Source organism: Schistocerca cancellata, chromosome 6, assembly GCF_023864275.1.
Source record: "Schistocerca cancellata isolate TAMUIC-IGC-003103 chromosome 6, iqSchCanc2.1, whole genome shotgun sequence".
NCBI lineage: Eukaryota > Metazoa > Arthropoda > Insecta > Orthoptera > Acrididae > Schistocerca > Schistocerca cancellata.
This window is the reverse complement of record NC_064631.1, coordinates 545,514,284-545,527,037: the sequence shown is the minus strand read 5'-3', so window position 1 is coordinate 545,527,037 and position 12,754 is coordinate 545,514,284.

Below are 12,754 nucleotides of genomic sequence, written 5' to 3'. Positions count from 1 at the left end.
TTGCATCATTACACAAGATATCTTTAAGCATGTTCATTTCATACACACACAGTTCAAATAATTGACAAACGGTACACAAACTAATCTACATATTAGTAGAATATGGTATAGCCTTCAAATAAAATAAAGAAAATACATATACAATAGCACAGAACATTTTAACAAAATAGAAGTTTGTCTCTCAATAATTTTAAAACAATGTAAAATTTCACAGACACACAAGCATATTAATGATCACAGTACATTTTACAAGGTTCAGCAATTAATGAAATATTGAAAATATCAGTTTGCAACCACATATGCACAAATATTTACACAAACAACTATGAGAACCTTTTTCCAACTGACTCTTTAAATACCAAAGTAACTTTGCAAGGTTGTTTCAAAATAATTAACTTTAAAGCTGCTCTTCATTAATAGCAGTCCAAAATATTTGTTGCGCATAAACACACTAACCTATTCAGAACCTATTGTTAATCATCACTGCTGTGTTTTAAAACAAGGCAGTCCAAGACTTTAAGTTATCCAAGAAAACTTAGTCTCAAAAACATCTACATCCATTTAAATAAGTTGCGTATATATTTTATAATAACTTTTCACTGACTTCAATAAGAATAGTCAGTTTATAACATATTGCTCAAAAAACCTAACTTAATTCACTGCTTGCCTCAGCACTAGCAGTCCATGTTACACATTCTGCCCATTATTGGTTTAGCAGTCTTTTTACATACACATTTAGGCACAAATACACAATTTAGATAAAGAACACACAAAAAAACAAAAACACATTTTTAAATTAACACACTGCCCCATCCTCTAGGTTTGGCAGTTCATGACCACTTATCAGCTCCTTGCCCCACAATGGCAAGTCCTTTGGTTACTGCTCACATCGTATATTTTGTAGTCCTTAGCATCAGGACCACAGCATTTTTATAATTTTGTCTTGTTTTACTGCCCAGCAACACATTTTTGAGCAGTTTATTGTCATCATTTCCATGTTTTTTTTTTCATTCTATCACATCTTTGGAAAACTTTGCATTAATGATATAAAACATAAAACCTGCAACTTTGAAACAGTAATTAGACACTGGCAACAAAATCATTTCTTTTCAAATGACACAATCAGGTAACATATACATTAATCGAGAAAAAAAATTAAATGTCATATTCAGGATCAAGTTAGGATAAAGTATTTCTTACTACTCCTTTATCATTGCTTTTCCACACACAGTTAGGTCATTACACACATTAAGATCAGGACAATAATTTCATATCCTATTGCAAGTGATTTCTGCCAATCCTTTTGCTGGCACTAGACACATACCTCACACACCTATTTCACATACATTAGCCAGGTTCATCTCCTCAGTTTTAAATACATAAAGTTTTTCAATATCATATTTGCCCCTATTTTCAAAAACATTTACATTTAGTCATATTATGGCATTCATTTATCTTTTTGTTTTCAGTAACCTATTCTTTTCTCATCTACACTTTTCCCTTTACTTTTCCATTACATTTTTCCTTTACAGTACCCACTATACTTTCATTATTCTTGGTCATTTTCTAGTGTACCCATATTATTTTTCCATTTGCTTGTCTACAAATAATACACAATATCTTACATTATTTCTACACTGTTCACTCTATTCTGATAGAGAAGAAGGAAAGAAGATAGTAAAAGTTCTGAATGATGAAGAGGAAGGTTGGCAGCACGAAAAGAAATGGAAGTAGTGCTGGCAATGCAAAGAGTGCATTGCCCCCTGAGGGTTAACAACCCTCATCTGAGGACATGTACCTTCAAATACACAACATGGTGCAAACATAAGCCCTTTCTGGTCTTTAAGTATATTAGAAATTAATTATTATCTTGTGGAGTTCTTTGCACTCTCGTTAAGTTACTATAAGCATCATTAGTCATAAAGTTTTCAGGTTTCTCACACTACATTGCCCTGTCTTCATAATTAGACTGGCAACAGTAAGTATTCAATTGGAAATAAACAGCTCCTAAGCAAAGTCAAAGAGTACACTACAGTAAATAAGCAACAACCTGCCACAGGCCTCAAGATCAACAAAACAATAATCCACTTTCAGGTAACACTCAGATACAATAATAATAATAATAAAGTCATGCATTATATTAACATTATATATATACATACAGCATCCTGCCCCCAGTCTCTCTATTAACAAGGCAGTCTTTTATGGTTCATAAATTAGTCACTTAAGTCTGGTGGCTTTTTAGGCCTCCTATCTTCTACATCTTTCACTAACCCATTCAGATCTTGCCAACGTTTTGTTTCATCAGGTGGCTTTTTAGGTTTTGGAATTTCAAAGTCTTTAGCAAGGTACAACATCTCCTGCTCTGCTATCATTTTAACAGGTGGTTCTTTTTGTTCCTGTAATTCACACCCATTCAAAACATTTGTTAAGGCTTGCCCCAGTATAGTGTCATCTGGAGGTTCCTGCAAATTATGCCCCTGTGTTACATTACTGAATAATTCATTCGGTTTTGGCCCAGTTTCACTTTCTGTATCTTGCCTTGGAAAATGTCACTAATTTTATCATACCCTCTTTCAGTAAAAGTATATTCACTTTCATTTACACCTGAGAATTCATCTTCACTGGAGTCATCACTACTCTTTCCCTCACTATCAGATTCACTTAAGTATTCGACTTTTGAACAATAGGGAAAGTTATAATATTCACTCTTATCTGTATGCATATATCCTTCATCATCTGAACTATCACTGATTTCACTTTCGTCATCAGATTCGAGCAGGAAAGCAACTTTTAAACAGTGAGGCAGATTATCACTAGATGTCTCAACCACTTCGTTTTCCGACTCCTTTTCTACATAATGCACATCATTTGGACAGTCAGGCACTTCTGTTATATCACTTTGAACGATTTCAGCCTTAACTTCATACTTAGTATAATCGTCACATACTTCGATAACTTTCATTTCATTTTCTTCCATGCTGTCATTTTCAGGTAATCGTGCGAAATTCTTACTAGATTCTTCTGCATCAAAACTATTAAACACCTTTCCATCAACAATAATTTCATCTGCACTGCTCATAATGTCATGATTACTAACGTCCTCTTCTACCTCTTTTTTACCTATTATTAATTGTGCACACGTCTTTTGCGTGGCATATTCTACCTCCCTTTCCTCTTTACTCATCACAACCTCCCCCACATCTACATCTTTTACCTCATACACATCATTAACAGTACAAATGTTCTCCTTTTCACTCGCCTTTACTGGCTCCCTTTTATTCTTTAATGAAGTCTTTTCGCACGATTCCAATACCGAGTTATCTTTATCATATGACATATCAACTTTATTTTCATTTCTACATTCATCTACTACTGAAACTGGCCATCGGAAGTGTCCGATCCCGCCTCTTCTGTCTCTCTCTACGGCAGCCATCTTGTTCCGACGTCTGCCATTTGTGTCTGCTGCCAAGTGCAATGTACGCTGCTTCGGCAACGGCTGGCCCGAGCACGAACGGTCACGTGACTTCGCACTGGGAACGCCACTATGTATCATTCCGCGCCCGTCTGCTATAGGCGCGCCCTTAACCTTCCTGCCCCGTAGTTCACGTCTTTCCTTCTCGAATCTAATACTTGGCATCTTTTCTTTGGGCCCAAAACCGGTTTCCGCGTGAATCCGGCCCGTAACACACGCGGTCTTTAGTTTTCCATTTCGTCTCTAGTTTGGGAATTTCGTGCTATATATCCTCTGCCGCGCGTCGTATAATTTCCTCTACCTCTCGCACGACCTCTTTGAATCGTGTTTACACGAAATCTATCGTTTTCCTGTCGTTCAGCTTGGTCATTACTTTCTCGCGAATAATTATTGTTATTATGGGGACGGTACTCGCGATTTCTTCGCCAGTGATCTTCATCCTCTACCCTTTCCAAGAACGCAGAAAAACTACTGTGTGTACTCCCAACATATCGTTTCGAATCCTCAGGCAGTTTCTGCCAAAGAACCCAAACGATCTCAGCTTCAGTTCTTCTAGCCTTCAAATGTATCAGTTTTCTATACCATGATTCGCAGAATTCTTTCATGGTCTGCCTACCCCTGATGTCATACAACCTGGCCATTAAAAACTCACGCCACAACTGGTCTTGTTTTTGTTCTGACCAGTATTCGTCAATAAATTTTTGTTTGAAGGTTTCAAAAGACATCTGGTTAGTATCAAGATTCAACCCCCACCTTTTTGCTTCTCCCGTTAATGCACTGATTACAACATTAATTTTTTCCTGATCAGACAAATATTCAGGAAAATTTCTTTCGCAGTTCTTTACAAAGTCTAGGGGGTGCCATCCGTTATGTCTCTTTGCAGGGTCGAATTTCTCTTCGCCCTCTAATATTTTACTGAGAGGCATTCTTTCAGTAAAATGTGTAGGTCCGGTTTGTATTTTCCTTTCCAAGTCATACACTTTGCCTTGGATTTGTGAAGTGTTATGTTCACACTTCTTTTCGCAAGTAAGAATCTGTTTGGTTAGAGCTCTGTTTGTTTCTGTTACAGATTGTTTAATCTGTGCAAATTCCGCGTTACATTCGGTTTGTATTTCGGATTTAATACCGAATACCTTTTCGTCAACCTTAGTACAGACTAAGGGTTCAATTTGATCTTGAATTTTAATTACTTCAGAGTCAAATCTTTCGTTAATGTCATCAATTTGTCCTTGTACATTGGCAATATTGCCATTGATGACAGTAATTTCGCTTTTGAGGTTTTTAATTTCATTACTCACAATGTCTACTTTTACATCAACTTTCTCAATCTGTTTACTAATATCACTACCCTGTGCTGCAATTAGCTGTCTTTGTTCTACATTTTGTTGCCCTAGTGCTGCGATTTGTGCATTAATATTGTCACTGTGTGCTGCAATTTGTGCCTTAATATTGTCATTGATATTATCATTTTGCGCTGCAATTTGTGCAGACAACATTTTTAACAAATCTATCATATCTGAATTCTTTTCAATTTTAGGTTCTACTGCCTTTTCGTGTTCAGATCCTACACCCCTTTCTGGTTTTGGTGATTCAAACATATCCCTCGATTCATCAGCATAGCCACTGTCTTCGACAACATCGCCTACATTGTCTTGCTTAGTACGCGCTACACACATAGCTTCGATCTGTTTATTAACGTCTGCGTGATAACGTACGTAATTTAACTCGCGCGTCATGCCATCTGTTGGTGTGCTGCCTGAACTGATCTCGGTTGCATTCAGCTCTCTCGTGTCTAAATTTATTTCTAATTTCCTGTCCATTTTAGCTATTATTACGTACTGATACCTTTTATTTTTAATTTAAACTGAACTTTCACTACTAGTTCTGTCAAGTTATGTACAGGTTCGTGCCGCTGGACGTTTTATGTTCACTCAACGTTTGTAAAATGCTAACTACTTATAATTTTTTCCGTCTGTAGGTGCAAACTGAACAACGTCCTGTCACGCGGCGCCACGTATAACACTCCCCGTCTGCTACTAACTGTACCATAACCTCAATGCCAGAAGCAGGTTGTAACATAAAACAATTTTGTAAAAGTAACTATGGCACAAAGCAACAGAGCAGTGTTACCCTCTGAGAGGAATTTTGTTAAGTTGACCGTATTGTTCCTAATGGAAGTGGCTTATCGGAAATGAAAGTCAGAATTACGTTAATATTTGAATAGGGACAAACAAAATTTTGCCTAGCTATACTGTTTATAGAATAAGGGAAACGGTCGCCAGCCTAATTAGGCAAGAGAAAGATTGACATTCTCGTTTATGAAAGTAGGTATAAGTAACTATAATGGACAACACAACAGACACAACCTAGACTTAGCAACACGCGAGTGCAATGAACTCTAACACACATACGTTTTAAGATTGAAGCTAACAGTTAGAGCAGCAGGAACTATTTTCAAAATTATAACAGGTACAGAAAAACACTATCACTTTTAGGGTTTACATAAACTGAGTGGTCTTTATACTGTTAATATGCACACAAGAGAGACAAACACTTGGCAAACATGAGAATGTAACGTTTCACAACTGCAGCTTTCTCACTTTTACTACAACGAAACACAATGTTGACAAAATTGCAAGAAACTGATTCTCCTTTTAGAATTTACTACAAGCAACAATGTGTTCATTTACTTTACTTAAGGACTTTTAATTTTACCGTTAGCAACAGTACTTTGATAAGCAGTTTTATAGGAAAATTGTTTTCAGCAATTATCATTGACTTGAACTTTCTCTTTAATAAGTTCAAGAGGCATTATTTAACAGAGCTCTAGGCTTCAATGTACTTTCAGTAAGGGCACTCGGTAATCACTTTACATCAAACGGAGAGGACCCTGAGAGGTGTTATGATGAGGAGTAAAATCAAGGTAGGTAAATAAATTCCGATATGAATTACCTTATATTTCAGCACACTAACACATCCATTAGGCTGATCCTTCACTGTACATCAATATAGTATTACGTTACAGTGATTGCGCAATGTGGTGGCAACTGCATGTTGGTAGGTGGAATTGCAGTTAGAATTGCTGGACTCTGTCATTTCTTCGTGGCGATGATTCATACAAATTCCAGAATAGTTCCAGCTATTTGTCCATCCATCCGAGGCCTAGGAAAGAAGCAGGAAAAGCCTCTCTCTGAATCATCACAATATGCACCTTTATACTAGCAGTGCACGGACTCGTGGCTCGTCTCCGACTGGTGGCTCGTCTCCGACTGACTATCAGTTCCACCTTTTCCACCTATGCCAACCACAATTTGCGCGCTCTGCACATATCCGTTCCCAAGGGGAACCACTACACCTTTTACATACAGAATAACTAAGAGCCCTAAGTGAGGATCAGCAATTTACATAACAGCAAACAAATACATTAAATAGAACAGAACATTTTCACATATTAACACTTCAACAAAAAATTATTCACACAAAATTACAATTACCTACAATAAGTTCTGTTCCCTCCAAATGGGACAAAGAATATAAATTGCAGATACACTACTTTGCATAGAATCAAATCACATCAAAGGTTTGACAAAAGAATACACAATTTTATGTTATCGATTTAAACACATTTACAGAAGATCAACAATGTGACCTTAAATAAAGCAAAAGGAAAATAAATTCATACAGCATTAAGAGCTGTGGTGTTACACAAGCACGACTCACGCCCCGTCCTCACAGCTTCACTTCTGCCAGTATCTCGTCTCCTACCTTCGCAGGAGAGTTTGGAAGGTAGGAGACGAGATACTGGCAGAAGTGAAGCTGTGAGGATGGGGCGTGAGTCGTGCTTGGGTAGCTCAGTTGGTAGAGCACTTGCCCGCGAAAGGCGAAGGTCCCGAGTTCGAGTCTCGGTCCGGCACACATAAAATCTGCCAGGAAGTTTCATATCAGCGCACACTCCGCTGCAGAGTGAAAATCTCATTCTAGAAACATCCCACAGGCTGTGGCTAGACCATGTCTCCGAAATATCCTTTCTTTCTTTGATAATTATCATGTTTGACAATATTTATAGCGATTGAGTGAACAGAAAGCAATTTCTGTTACCAATAAGTTTTTACTGGGCTATTGGAGGGTCGGTAGTTTCACGCGCTAAAAATGAACGCTGGAATAATTATTAGGTTCGTACATAAAGTCGTAGCGTATTGGTTTTGCATGTTGGTATTCCGGTTGCTATGAGTCTATTTATTGACTGCCATTGCTTACTTGTAGCTCACTGCTGCTATTTGAGTATTGTCAAAAAAAAAAAAAAAAAAAGAAAGGGTCAAATGGCTCTGAGCACTATGAGACGTAACATCTGAGGTCACCGAGCGAGGTGGCGCAGTGGTTAGACACTGGACTCGCATTCGGGAGGACGACGGTTCAATCCCGCGTCCGGGCTTCCTGATTTAGGTTTCCGTGATTTCCCTAAATCGCTCCAGGCAAATGCCGGGATGGTTCCTTTGAAAGGGCACGGCCGACTTCCTTCCCCATCCTTCCCTAATCCGATGAGACCGATGACCTCGCTGTCTGGTCTCCTTCCCCAAAACAACCCAAACCCATCTGAGGTCATCAGTCCCCTAGAACTTAGAACTACTTAAACCTAACTAACCTAAGGGCATCACACACATCCATGCCCAAGGTAGGATTCAAACCTGCGACCGTAGCAGTCGCGCGGATCCAGACTGAAGCGCCTAGAAGCGCTCGGCCACACCGGCCGGCGAGTATTGTCATTTTGACATTTGGAGATACTGAGTGGAGGCGTGGACGCTAGAAAATGGAGTGCCACTTGGAGCAATCTGATTATTTCCGACATATTCTTTGAGTTCAACAGAGAGACGACAGCAGCGGAGACAGCCAGAAACGTATGTCCGGTGCGTGGGGATAATACCATTGGACAGAGCACGGGAAAAAATGGTTTTCTTGTTTTATGGAGGACCGTTTTGACATTAGTGACCTTCCACGTTCAGGAAGACCTTCGAGGCTCGATGAAGATCGTTTTAACGCATTAATCCACAGTGATCCACGTGAGCGCACTCAAGAACTGGCAAATGTGACGAACTGTGCGACATTTGCATGCAAGGGGAAGGTTCAAAAATCGGGCGTTTGGGTATCGCGTGCTCTACGCCAGTCACAGAAATAAGTGGGTAGTCATGTGTACGTCTCTGATTGCTCGTCATCAGTTGGCTCGCGAACAACGCTGACCATTCCTATCCATTTTCGTTACTGGTGACGAGAAATGGTGTCTTTATGCTAACGTAAGTAAAAGAAATGAATGGTTGAGGCCAAACAAAGCAGCAACTCCCTGTACAAAGACATCGGCACATCCACAGAAGACAATGTTATGCATCTCGTGGAACAGGGAAGGTCTGCTACGAATTGTTTGCGCGAGGTGTAACCATCACTGGTGACATTTATTGTCAACAACCGAGACGCCTTGCAGACGCGGTCCAAGAACAACGACCAGGAAGCCTAGGTGAAGTGATGCTACACCACGGTAACCCCCCTCCCGCATTCTGTTAGACTGACAAAAAATACTATACAGGAGATTGGTTGGGAAGTCATTCTGCACCCACTTTATTCACGTGATCTTGCGCCCTCAGAATTTCCCTTTTTCCGCTCCTTATCGAACAGCCATCTAGGAATTTTCTTTCCGGATGAAAATGTGCTCCGAACTTGGCTCGACTAGTTCTTCGCCTCAAAACCACGTGATTTCTACAGTCGCGGAATCGAAAAGTTACCAAAGCCTTAGCACGCCGTTGTAAATAGTGAACGAGAATATATTATTGCTGTCTAAAGTCTCTGTTGTGTGTATCTGCTGTGTTTATTAAATTTATGGGAAAATGCTACGAACTTATGCACCAACCCAAAATAACTGCTGACCTGCACGGTCACAAGCGGTCTTATGTTCTTGGTCTCTTGCCGGCCGTTGTAGCCGAGCGGTTCTAGGCGCTTCAGTCTGGAACCGCGCGAACGCTACGGTCGCAGGTTCGAATCCTGCCTCGGGCATGGATGTGTGTGATGTCCTTAGGTTAGTTAGGTTTAACTAGTTCTTAGTTCTAGGGGACTGATGACCTCAGCTGTTAAGTCCCATAGTGCTCAGAGCCATTTGAACCATCTTGGTCTCTTCACAAGGAAACAATACAAAACAGAACGTGACGAAAACAACAGTTTTTGTTTCAGAACTGATTTTATTACTCTATTCGGTTATCAACGCTATACTGGTCAATCTGAAGATTCCTTGTATTAGGCGAAACATGCGTCACGAAAGAATAAAGCAATAAAATGCGTTCTACAACCAAGACTATTGTTTGCACCACATTCCGCATACTGGTCGCTGTACCAACACGCCACGAAGTGGAAATCCTTTTACCAAACAGTACGCTGCTCGTAAAAGAAATGGCACGCATCCTCGTCATCACAGAAATGGAATAAAGCGATAAGCACTTGATAATGAGAATATTTTTTTTAATTACATCATGCACGCCGTATCGGAAATTGAAAAAAAACTTTGTTTTTGTTCTCTATGACAAGCAATTACGTCTTTTTTTCGACTGTAAAAAGCATAGCACGTAAAATTAATACAGCAGAATACTGTTCTAGTCGTGGTCCAGTACACTGTTTTAAGTGGTCGTGATTTTGCAAGAACAATATTATTTCCTTGTCATGTACACACTCCTTTAAAGAATGTGTGATTTTTGGGATTCCGTACGTCTTTCGGTAAAAATGAAACGCTAATAGGATCACTTACTTGTCCACATGTCTGACTGTTACTCAGAAACGCGTAGATGTATGAAGCTCAAATTCGTGTCACATACTAACGTCTGGCGATGTTAAATTTGAACAGTCTGGGTCAATGCAATCAAAATAACTACAGTTTATGTCACATATTTCGATACTCACAAACTCACTCGTCAAAGTCTTGAGAGTATTTTTGTTCCGTTGTTACAACTAAAGGAAAAAGCGCGTTTTTTTCTCATCAGACGCTTCTCACTTTATTGAACTAAAGCATCGTCAGTGGCCTGTAATTAAAGATATATACAATTTTGTTTTCTAGATGGAAAAACATTTCGTTAACAAATTGTTGGTTTTTACTTACCAGTACGGTAATTTCTGCTTGGTTTTTCGCCTACATAAGGAAATGTTGTCTGCTAGCAAGTCTATGGTTTCTTTCTTCGTTAGGCACTGATAACTGTGGTCTAATTTTTCGCTGCTTTGCAGAACTATGTATTTTTTACGTTGAACACAGAACAATTTCACATACCAGTGTTCACTGTTTATTTGCTTACTTCTAAGTGTGTATTGTGTTTTCTAGTGATGCCATCATTGCCACTGGCTTTGCTTTGATTTAATTATTATTTTTTTCTTTCTCTGTAGTTCATTATGTGTGTTATTGTATTTAATTATTTTACTGTGCAAAGTATTGAAGGAATAGTGATGGATGTTTAATTTTCTTATGGTAAATAGTGGGAGAGGGAGAAGCAAAGGTCAATGGGCATAGGTGCATAGCAGTGTGACTGAGAGTCAGTTGGAGGAAAACGTGAAGGGCAAAAAGTGAACTGGAATTGGGGGGGGGGGGGGGGGGGGAGTGAGAGAGGTTGAAATACGGTAGAAGCCATTGAAAATTTGCACACCATCTGAAACAAGGAATACCACAAATCAGGCGGTATTGAAAAACATATGAACATTTGAAGAATGAATCAAGACAGACACATCCTCCATTTCCAAGAAAACACCTTAACAAAAAATTATCAGATGCTCTATGAACAAATAAATAATTTAAACTAGTCACTACATATATGAAATAATTAAAGAAATCACGTGAAAACGAAAAAATCCTTTTCCATCCTTCACCCTCTTGCACCCATCTCCCCCCCCGCCCCCCATTTCATTTTCCTTTTTGCATCTCACCTTTTTCCTAAACTACTATGCACTTACGTCCATCCATCTTTCCTTCTCCCCCCCCCCCACTACTTACATAAAAAATTGAACCTCAATCACTATTCTTTCATTACTCTTACATAGTAACATAAATACAACACACATACATAATGAACTACAGAGAAAGAAAAAAACAACAATTAGATCTCAGAAAAATCTAGTAGCAATATTGGAAACACTACAAAACACAATACATTCTTAGAAGTATACGAATAAACAGTGAACACTTTTCTACGAAACTGCGCAGTGTCAAACGTAAAAAATGCGTAGTTCTCCAAAGCAGCGAAAAATTAGACCACAATTATCAGTGCCTGACGAAAAAAGACACTAAAGACATGCCAGCAGAAGGCATTACCTTACGTAGGCGAAAAACCAAGCAGAAACTACCTAAATAAAATCAACAATTTGTTAACGAATTGTTTTTCCATAAAATTGTAAATGTCTTTAATTGCACATCACCGATGATGCTTTACTTCAATAAAGCGAAACGCGTCTAGTAAGAAAGAAAGTGCATTTTCTTGTAATTTTAACGAATTGTAAAGCAACTACGGACATTATAGCCAAACAAACAAAGAATTTAATCACTCATAGAAACTTGCAGGGTACTATCCGTTGACGTAGAATCATGAAATATGGCAAGAAGCGAAGTTTCACAGTACACCTAGTTGAGAAAATCAGAAAACTGTTAATTTATAATTACATCAAACGAAAACAATTTTTTTTGTCATTATCGAATATCTTGGAATTGGCAGGACCTGTATCTTGCCAGTATAGATATCGATAACAGGCAAAATAGCCGAAATTTTCGATTCCACGGATGAATGAACTATCTATATTCATAATTAAGTTTGTACCGAACCCCCGGTAAGCGAGCTCTAGTCGCACTTAACCGGAATTTTTTATGAAGTACGCTCTAGTTAGTAAAGAGGTTCATCACGATCGTCATTGGCGTCCTTTCATGTATTCGATTTAATGGCCTGTTACGGTTTTCTTCCATCTCTTGCATGGCCAAACGAGTAATCTTTTCCATTTAGGTACATAAGTTCGTATTCGTTGTGACAGTCTGTAACGCTCCATCATTACTATCAGTTTCGTCTATAGTCTTGAAGCAATATGTTACAGATATTGTCTTAAGACGTTTGGCGATTGTTTTATTAAGTTTATGGTGTAAAAGCAGCAGCTTTCCTGAGAAATGTCATTCTAGCGGCTGTGGCTTAGTTGACTATGAATGGTTCTTGCTTTGCTGCCATAACAGAACGTTGGCTGTGGTAAAACATTAGAAAGTGTTAATCTTGTTTGTTTTTTGGA